Genomic DNA, 10,261 nt, shown 5'->3' with positions numbered 1-10,261 from the left:
TGTACCTCTTTTATTACCCCATCCATGTACAGACTGAACAACCATGGAGACATGACACATCCCCGTTTCAACCCAACTTTCAATGAGAAAAATTCACTTACTTCACCATCCACACGCACTGCAGCCTTCGCACCATCGTACATACTCTTCACAGCATTCAACAACTTCCCATCTGCTCCATATATTCTTAACACTTTCCACAATCCTTGTCTATCCACCCTGTCATATGCTTTCTCCAAATCCATGAAAGCCGCATACAACTTCTTTCCCTTCTCTAGAAACTTTTCCACTAAAGACCTAAGAATGATTATCTGATCTACACAACTTCTTCCCTTCCTAAAGCCTCCCTGTTCTTCTCCAACTAATTTCCCTGTTCTTTCTCTAACTCTGTCAATAAGTATCCTACCATACACTTTTCCTATTATACTAAGAAGACAAATGCCCCTACGATTACCACACACTTCTTTTTCCCCTTTTCGTTTGTACAAGGGAATAATTATACCTGACTTCCAATCCTCCGGGACTCTACCTTCCTCCCAGGCCAAGCTGCACATCTTCCACATCCATTCTGCTACTATCTCTCCCCTATGCTTCAGCATTTCACCACACACTCCATCAATTCCTGGGGCTTTCCCCGATTTAACTTTCTTCATTGCTTCCACAACTTCTATCCTACTGATTTCTTCTGTCTTCTCACCTCCCTCCTTCTCCCAGCCATTCCCCAGCCACTTATACTCGCATTACTTCCATCCTCTATGTTCAACAATTCCTTATTCTCTCCATCTGCTCACTTTTTCTCCCTTCTCCACTAGTAATCTACCATTTTTATCTTTCACTCCCCTGCTAACTTCACTTCCTCCCTGTCTTACTCTTTTCACCTCTTTCCAGAACATTTTCTTACAGTCCCTCCACTTTACACTCAAATTCCTTCCAAATTCCTCATCCACTCTCTTCTTACTCTCTCTTACTAATCTTTTCACCTCTCTCTTTCTTTCTACATATAACTCTATCTTCCGCCTCTCAACTTCTTCCACGCCCCTATTTCTCGTCCATTCATATATACTTACGGATAATATGGGCGAAGGTATCGAAGCAATGGAGCAAGTGTGATCCATAATAAAGTCTGACATCTTGCTAGACGAAACAAATTGTTTTTGTCACCGTACTATACAAACAGACATGAAACGAGTATGTATCAGTGCTTCACCCAAACGGACAATGAATTTGAGGAAGTTGAATTTGAAATGAAATATTTAGTGTTGTAAAGGGTACAGAGTTGTTGCATCTCTAATAAATAAATAAATATATATACTTACGGATAATATGGGCGAAGGTATTGAAGCAATGGAGTAGGTGTGATCCATAATAAAGTCATTTTTTTTAATATAGGGAGTTGCAACAACTCTGTACCATTTACAACAATAAAAATTTAAATTCAAATTCAACTTCCTTAAATTCACTGTCCGTTTGGGTGAAGCACACATACTCATTTCATGTCTGTTTGTATAGTACAATGACAATGCAAAACAGCATTTATGAGAATTGGAATATAAGGTACAAATGTTTTTCGCAAATATGATACTTCAGGTATGAAACTGAAATGAACCAACGCGGATGGAATGCGCAGGTGCCACATTCACGAAAGTGGATCATCAGCTGGAAAAAAGTCGAGTATAGTTGGAGAAGAACAGGGAGGTTCTAGGAAGGGACGAGGGTGTGTAGATCAGATATTCATCCTTAGGTCTCTCATGGAAAAGTTCCTAGAGCAGAGAATGTTGCATGCCTTCATGGATTTGGAGAAAGCATATGACAGAGTGGACAAACAAAGAATATGGAAAATATTAAGAATATATGGAGTACATGGGAAGTTGCTGAATGTCGTGAAGAGTATGTATGAGGATGCTAAGGCTGCAGTGCATGTGGATAGCGAAATGAGTGAATTTTTCGATATGAATGTTGGATTGAAACTGGGATGTGTCATGTCTCCATGGTTGTTCAAACTGTAACTGGATATGGTTATGAACGAGTTACAAGGTAGGGCAGTGGATGTTGGAGCAACCCTAATGAGAAAGAGAATCATTTGGAAACTTCCTGTATTGTTCTTTGCAGAAGTGAAGACGAAGGGGAACTGCAAGGCTTAGTGAATGAGTCTGGGAGAGTGTGTAAGAAACGGAATCTAAAGGTGAATGTTGGGAAGAGTAAAGTTATGGTCTTCGAGAGAAATGAAGTCACTGAATGTACAGTGAGGCTGGGTGAAGGGGAAATGGATAATGTGAGTGCATTTAGGTACCTGGGTAGTGTGATGAGTAAGCATGGAAATTTAGAGGGTGAAGTGCTTTAAAGGGTGCAGCAAGGAAAAAAGGGTGCTGGTACTCTGAAAGCAGTGATAAGAAACTAGGATGTGAGCATGGAAGTGAAAAAGTTACTTCATGACAGTATTGTGATACCAACTGTAATGTATGGAAGTGAAGCGTGGACCTTACTGGAGGGACGCAAGTCAAGAGTGAGAGCAGTGGAAATGAGTTATCTGACAGAAGCAAGTGGAGCTACATGGAGAAAGAGACTGCCACATGAGGAAGTGAAGGCACATTGTGGTGTGGATGTGGATGTGACAGAAAACATTAGGAGAAATACACTGAGGTGGTTTAGCCATGTGGAGAGGTAGGCCATGGATGAGATTGAGGGATGGAGTGGAGGGGTATATGAGACAAGGGGGCATGAGCTGGGAGCAGGGGAGCAAAATGGCGGAGGACAGAGCAACATGGAGGCGATTTGTTTGTGTCCACCCCTTGCAGGACTGAGGTGTCTGGCAATAGACAGACAGATATCCAAAGCACAGTTAGTTTTAATTAGACCATAATTAGTATAAGAAGTATGTTGGATTTATGGGAATGGGTTTTGAGTTTCAAGTCTGGAATGGACTTTGAAGGCTTGGACTCAGACCTACCTGACAGGCCCCAGGTGCAGACTGCCAGGGGAGATCAGGCCAGAGGACTGATAGAGACAACCTGAAAAGAATGGATAAGTGATACCTAACTTAGTGATTTATGGTGCTACCTCATACTTAACTCAAAACCCTTTGTATTTTTTAATGTCTCCAAGTTAGAGCTAATAAGAAAAGAAAACCCATGTTGAGTTTTATTTCATATTACCCACTCAGCTTGTTTATGAACAGCACTTTACCCACGTTGTTACTCTGGAGCAGAGCTTCTGAATTTAAAATGGGGGTTAACCTAGGCCGAGAGTTCCCCAGTCAAACACGTAGCATTTTTGGGAACTTAGTTTGAGAAGGGAACTAGGACAAGGTGTATGGTCAAACTGCATCCCAACACATCTTCACATTCCCTACTTTTCCACTCATATCGCCAATCACAAACACTGTCTCATACCTCCCAAACTTTTCCATTCACGCTTCCACATTTGCCCAAAACTCTTCTTTCACTCTGCTTGCACAATCTTGCTTTGGTGCACACACACACACACACACACACACACACACACACACACACACACACAAACACGCACACACACACACGCACACACACACACGCACACACACACACGCACACACTTGAGAGAACATGAACCTGATGTCATGTGCTTTGTAGAGACCAAATTAAGAGAAGATATTGATGTTCATTTGGGAGATCGTTTTCTTTTTCGTTTTCGTTTTTAAAGGCTCCAACATGCTTGCATGTGTCGGCCTTGGTCACCTAATGGCGGCTCTCCACGCTGCACGATCCATTGCAGCCTCCCTGTTCAGTCCCTTAACCCTAAGGTCACACTTAATGACCTCGTCCCATGTCTTTCTCGGTCTACCCCTCATAACCCCACCCCCAATATTAACACTTCCCACCTTCTTCACCCAATTATCATCCCCCATCCTCTCCACATGTCCAAACCACCTCAATCTACCTCTCCTCCTCACAACACCAATACACTCCAGTCCCATCCTACCTCTCAACTCTTCCATCGTAAACCCAGCCCCTCCAGGCCTTGGACGCAGGGACACACTGCACATCCACCTAATCATTGTCGTTTCTGTACGTCTGAGCCGGCGAATATCTTCCTCCTTCACTGCCCAGGTCTCACTGCCATACAACATTACACTCCTAACACATGCTGCATACAAAGACCCCTTAGCAAGCAGTGAGAGCCCTCTCAATGTCAGGAGAGGCAACAGCTCCCTGAACTTCTTCCAACCACTTCTCACCCTAGCCACAGAGCTAGCTCCAGCCCCACCTCCAGCACACAACATGTCTCCCAAATAACAAAACTCTTCCACACACTCAAGAGATTCACCAGCAAGTTCAATCCTTTCATGTCTGACAATCTCCACATGCTCACCCCAGCACGCAGTACACATAAAATCAGCATTATCTCGCAGTCTACCTCTGATACCACTACATCTCTTATGCACCCATTTATCACACACACCGCACAAGATGGAATTACTTCCCACGCCCTTGTGGCAAACTGCACATGGCCACTCTCCCTCGTCTTTGACAGTACCGCCACCAACCCTAGATTTCATCACTTTTGTTTTATCTGCATTTACCCTTAAACCCTTTTGCCCCATACCATCTCTCCACTTCCTAAACCTTTCCTCCGCCTCCCTTTCATTCTCTGCAATCAACACCAAATCATCAGCATACAACAACTCCCACGGGAGTCCGTTTCTAAAGTCACGTGAAAGGGCTTCAAGTACCATGATAAACAACATGGGACTCAAGACTGACCCCTGATGCACACCAACATTCACGGAAAACTCAACACTCAAATCTCCATTCACTCTCACCTGGGTGTGAGCACCCACATACATGGCCATAACCACCCTAACCAGCCACTCCTCCAAGCCAAGCTTTCTCATTGCCCACTTCACCACCTCTCTAGGGACTCTGTCAAAGGCCTTTTCCAAATCAACAAAAACAAAATAAAGATCCCTTCTCCTACCAATATATTTTTCCTGAAGCTGTCGAACAATGAATATGGCATCAGTGGTCCCCCTACCTGGCATAAACCCAAACTGCATCTCATCAATATTCACTCTTTCTCTAATCATACCTTCTAAAACTCTCTCCATTACCTTCATTATCTGATCTAAAAGCTTTATACCTCTATAATTTCCTCTTTCCAGGGCATCACCCTTTCCTTTATACACATTTACAATTACACTCTTCAGCCAATCATCTGGGACAACACACTCATAAATAATCCTATTTATCAGGTCAGTGACTAAACTCACCCCTATATCGCCTGAGCCCTTCAACATTTCGGCAGTCAACCCAGACACACCTGCTGCCTTCTCCACCCTCATCCTGCCTATTGCCTCACTCACAGTAGCAGTATCAATCAAAGGCCAAGGGCCAGACACTGGATCTGCTGGCTCCAAACCTTCCCTGTCCCAGTCAAACTCCTCATTCAACAACCGGTTATAATGCTCTCTCCATGCATCTTTAATAGCCTCACTGTTCACCACTACCCTTCCTTCATCATTCTTCACACACTGCTCACCTATGATATCCCGATTATCCCTCTTCACCTGACCTGCCACCCTAAATATATTTTTCCTTTCCCCATGATTTAGGTTATCAAGTAATTGTCTCTGTGACTCAGACTTTGCCCTGTATACCTCTCTCCTAGCCCTACGCTTGGCAGCCAAATATTCCTCTTTGCTACCACCCTTCTTCCATTCCCGGAAAAGCCTTCTTTTCTCCTTAATTGCAGCTTCTACACCCTCATCCCACCACCAAGTTACTTTATGTCTTGGTGGTCCTCTTGTCCAGCCGCATGTTACGTCAGTAACTCTCAAGAAATTGTTCTTGAGGGCTCTGTACTGTTCATTAACGCCTCTGTCTACAGCTCCCTGTTCAGCCACCACTCTCCTCAACTTGCTATAGAAGGCATCCCTTACTACTTGGTTTTTCAGCTTCCATATTTTCCTCCTAGGTACATAAGTCCTCTTTTTCATCACTTGTTCTTTAAGCACCATATCACAAATCAATAGTTTGTGCTGCTGCACACACTCCTCACTTCCTATAACTTTAACATCCCTCACTAACCTCCTATCGGCCTTCCTAACCAGAAAATAATCTATCTGACTGCTATTTCCCCCAGACTTATACGTAATTAACCTACTGTCTCTTTTCCTAAAATATGTGTTGCACACAATCATGTCCGTTGCCTCCCCAAACTCGAGTATCCTTTCCCCTTCTGCATTCCTTAGACCATACGCACATCCCCCATGCACTCCTTCATAACCTTGTGTTGCTTCACCTACATGACCATTTAAGTCCCCTCCCAAAATCACTCTCTCATCATCCCGCATACCACCCACTACACGTATTAAATCATTCCAAAATCTATCTTTCTCTGATTCATCCAATCCTGCCTGTGGAGCATATGCCGATATAATCGCAGCTATCTTTCTTCCCAACAGAATTTTCACTACCAATATCCTATCGCTTACTCTCAAAATATTCATAACATATTCCACCCATTTCTCCGCAACCATCACACCAACACCTCCATATCCGTCTGTCCCCCCCTGCCAAAACAACTTATAGCAACAGTCCTTCCCAACAATCTTTCTGGCTGATCCACCCCTGTACCGGACTTCCTGCAAACACGCCACATCCACCCACCTCCTACTGAATGCCTCAACGACTTCCCCTGCTCTTCCCCTCAAACTTCCCACATTCCATGAACCCACCCTCATCCCCATGGGTGATTTACTGTCCTCAGGCTTGCTTTGAAACTTATTTTGTTTTGTCATCTTCAGTATTAATAAAGGGGGACAGACACAGCACAGGTCCCACTCACTGCACAGTCCCAGGTCCATGCAATGGATCTGGGACCCCTAGCCCACCAGCTTACCAGTGGCTGTGGTAGTGGCCTCGGGGCACCCTGCCAGGACAGCTGCAGGGACACCCTCCAAGCGCGTCTTGGCACTGTAACTATCACGCCATTATACACCCACTGATAGGGCAGCCTCCTGGGGCGCTACTCCCAGGTTCGGGCCCCTCTCTATTGGGCGGAAGCGGCAGCCTGGGAACCGCAATGCCCTGTACCCTCTAGCACAGGCCCGAGCCCCATCTCGCCCTGGACCCACGATCTATGCTGGCGGAACCCCCGCCACGCCTCCCCCCAGAAGTCCGCCACTAGGTAGCGGGGGCAAAGTTTTCTGGCTGCATGCCCTTGCTGGCGCCAACCCCTGTAACGTAGTGGGATACGTTGTGTGAAATGTAAAGTGCATGTTGTGTAGTGCATAGATAGTTAGAGGCAATGTTTGGGAGAGTATGCTGGTCTACTCTCCATGTTACTGTCATGCTGAAAAGGTCAGCAAAGGGGGATGGTTAGATGGCTAGTGAAACAGGAGCTCCAGCTCTCCTTATCACCAGCATTCCCATTCCCCTCGGGAGTGCTACCCTGTTCGGCCCGTGCTACGGCCTCCTCCTAGATAGATAGATAGACAGATAGATATATATATATATATATATATATATATATATATATATATATACACCGGTATATGAAGAATGGGTGCTACATTACATCAAGGCAAAAGTGTATAGGCTACACATTTTGTGCAATGCGTCAGCAGTAAATGCATGCAGCCCCAAAGGCAAAACAGCTTCATTTCTTTGGCAAGTCACTCCTGGCCTGGGAATGGGGTAGAAAAGTTAGGCCTGGCTGGCCCGGGAAAGTGTTAGGGTAATTGAGAAAAATTACAGTTTATGGATTAACTGACAAGTATACCAGACCTTGGGGAAGTTAGGTACACTACACCCTTTTACTATGATTTGATACACAACTACCATCTCTCTGGCCAAAACTACCATCTCTCTGGCCAAAACTACCATCTCTCTGACCAAAACTACCATCTCTCTGGCCAAAATTACCATCTCTCTGGCCAAAATTACCATCTCTGACCAAAACTACCATCTCTCTGGCCAAAATTACCATCCCTCTGGCCAAAATTACCATCTCTCTGACCAAAACTACCATCTCTCTGGCCAAAACTACCATCTTTGGCCAAAACTACCATTTCTCTGGCCAAAACTACCATCTCTCTGGCCAAAATTACCATCTCTCTGGCCAAAATTACCATCTCTCTGGCCAAAACTACCATCTCTCTGGCCAAAATTACCATCTCTCCAATTAAAATTCTGATTTGTAATAAACAGAGTAATGCAAGGATACAATGCTAATCACAAAGAAGTGCTACGGAATGGTTGTAGAGCACTAATACAGTATTGCCTTTTTCTGCCACTGAGCTAAGGGAAATAACTGCAAAGGAATTAAAATCTTTGCCAAGTTCAGATGAAAGAACTATACCTGAGGTCTCAGCTGACTCCTTGCTGATTTCCTTTGACTTCTTGGCAATATCCTGCTGACTCCTTGCTGATTTCCTAGTTACTCCTTGCTGACTCTCTGCTGCATTTTGATGGCAGGAAGGTTGGGGTAATAGCAGGCAGGTCGGTTCAGCACCATCTGTGCAGGTAAAAATAAAGCCATTGGTGTCTATCTATATATTGTCCGACCTTTAATCCTGTAAGGGGTGGCCACAAACAGATCGCCTCCATGTCGCCTTGTCCCCTGCAATTCACTGCCCTCCTCCCAGAGAAATTACCATCCCTTTTAATAATAATAATAATAATAATAATAATAACAATAATAATAAAAATCACTTATCTCTTGAGTGATTCAGATGCTTTATGAATGCATAAATATGTGCTTTTTAGTATGGAGGCTGTCTGCCCATAAACACACAAAATATACCATACTTTAAATGACAAGGACCACCAGAGATGCCTGTGTCCCACTCTCACCAATGTTGTGATGGCGTCAGAGTTATGGATTGTCTGAACCCAGTCACCCTCACAAGACTGGATACAGGCGGGACCTGTTATATGGCTGGTGTGTTAATGGACGACTACTTCAATAATGGATATGATACTCATATAATGGATGGGGGGGGATATGTACTGTGTAATGGCGTATGTGTATGAGACGGAGCAGTGTGAGGTGGAAGCAGGGCAGTGTAATGGCGGGGGACTGGGTGACATGGAGGTGATTTGTTTGTGGCCAATCCTTATGTGATTAAGGTGTCTGACAATAGACAGACAGATCAAACTTAGGGGGAAAATCAGGTTAGGTTAACTGACCCCACCAGCATCACCGAACCTGGGTCTACATTGCCCATTCTCACATCATCGATCTCTTGTATAGCAGACAAACATGTAACTGAACCCACACGTACAGTACTCTATTGTATGGCATTTGAAACTACTTTATCATTTCAAATTGTGAAGTCTGGTATGACTGGATACTCTTACTTTATGGCATTTGAAACATTATGATACTAGTTTTTTATCACTTTTCTTGTTTCCAAAATTATGAAGTCTTATATGATTTGATCCTCATACATTATGGCATTTGAAACAACATTATGATACTCTTATTTTTAATCACTATTCTTGATTCCAAAATTGTAAAGTCTTGTACGACTGGATTTATGGCATTTGAAACACTAACAATAACTACTATTTATTTTGAATCACATTTCTTGGCCTTTCACCATGGCCTTTCCATTTTTTTTTTTTTTTTTTTTTTTTTTTTTACAATAGCATCAGTGTGGCAGCTTTGAAATGTGAGAATCAGAGTTTGCCATGGCTGCTGTTACAAATCATGAAGTTTTCACAAATTCTCTGCGGCCAACGGCATTTCAGCAATGGAATAAATCTGAGTGGGTCAGGTTAGCTGAACTGAGGTTAGGTCAGGTTAGATTAGAACTGAGATGAGGTTAGGTTTGGTCAGTTTGGGTTACAAGAAATCGGGATAGGTTAGGTTAGTTTATGATAGGTTATGTTAGGTTGTATTAAGAGGTTAGATTAGATTATAAAAGCCATACCACGTTGAGTACACCGCTTCCCGTTCGATCAGCGAAGTTAAGCAACGTTGAGTCTGGTTAGTACTTGGATGGGTGACCGCCGGGGAACACCAGATGCTGTTGGCATCCCTACGTCAAGTGGGGTTGGTGGAGGATTAGTGCCCCTCCCTGTAAAAACAATTAACTCTAAGCCCTTGGCCACCCTGTCTGGGATACATGGCATCTGGCAATGAATGAAAAAAAAAAAAAAAATTACAATGAGATTAAATTACATTATGATAAAGGAAGCTGGGTTAGGATAAATTAACACAGATGAGATTAAGTATGTGACAAAATGGTGTTCCAAGACAGCCATCATAAGGTTTGGTA

The 10,261-nt window shown here is 43.7% G+C and overlaps 1 pseudogene; it reads left to right on the top strand.

The window, feature by feature from the left end:
* The first annotated feature begins 9,899 nt into the window (after positions 1-9,899).
* Positions 9,900-10,018, top strand: LOC145408898 (5S ribosomal RNA; annotated as a pseudogene).
* The last annotated feature ends 243 nt before the right edge of the window (positions 10,019-10,261 follow it).

This window comes from Coenobita brevimanus, chromosome 78 (assembly GCF_032717465.1).
Source record: "Coenobita brevimanus isolate Jiangsu-jjx chromosome 78, ASM3271746v2, whole genome shotgun sequence".
Lineage (NCBI taxonomy): Eukaryota > Metazoa > Arthropoda > Malacostraca > Decapoda > Coenobitidae > Coenobita > Coenobita brevimanus.
This window is presented reverse-complemented; position numbering and strand designations above follow the sequence as displayed.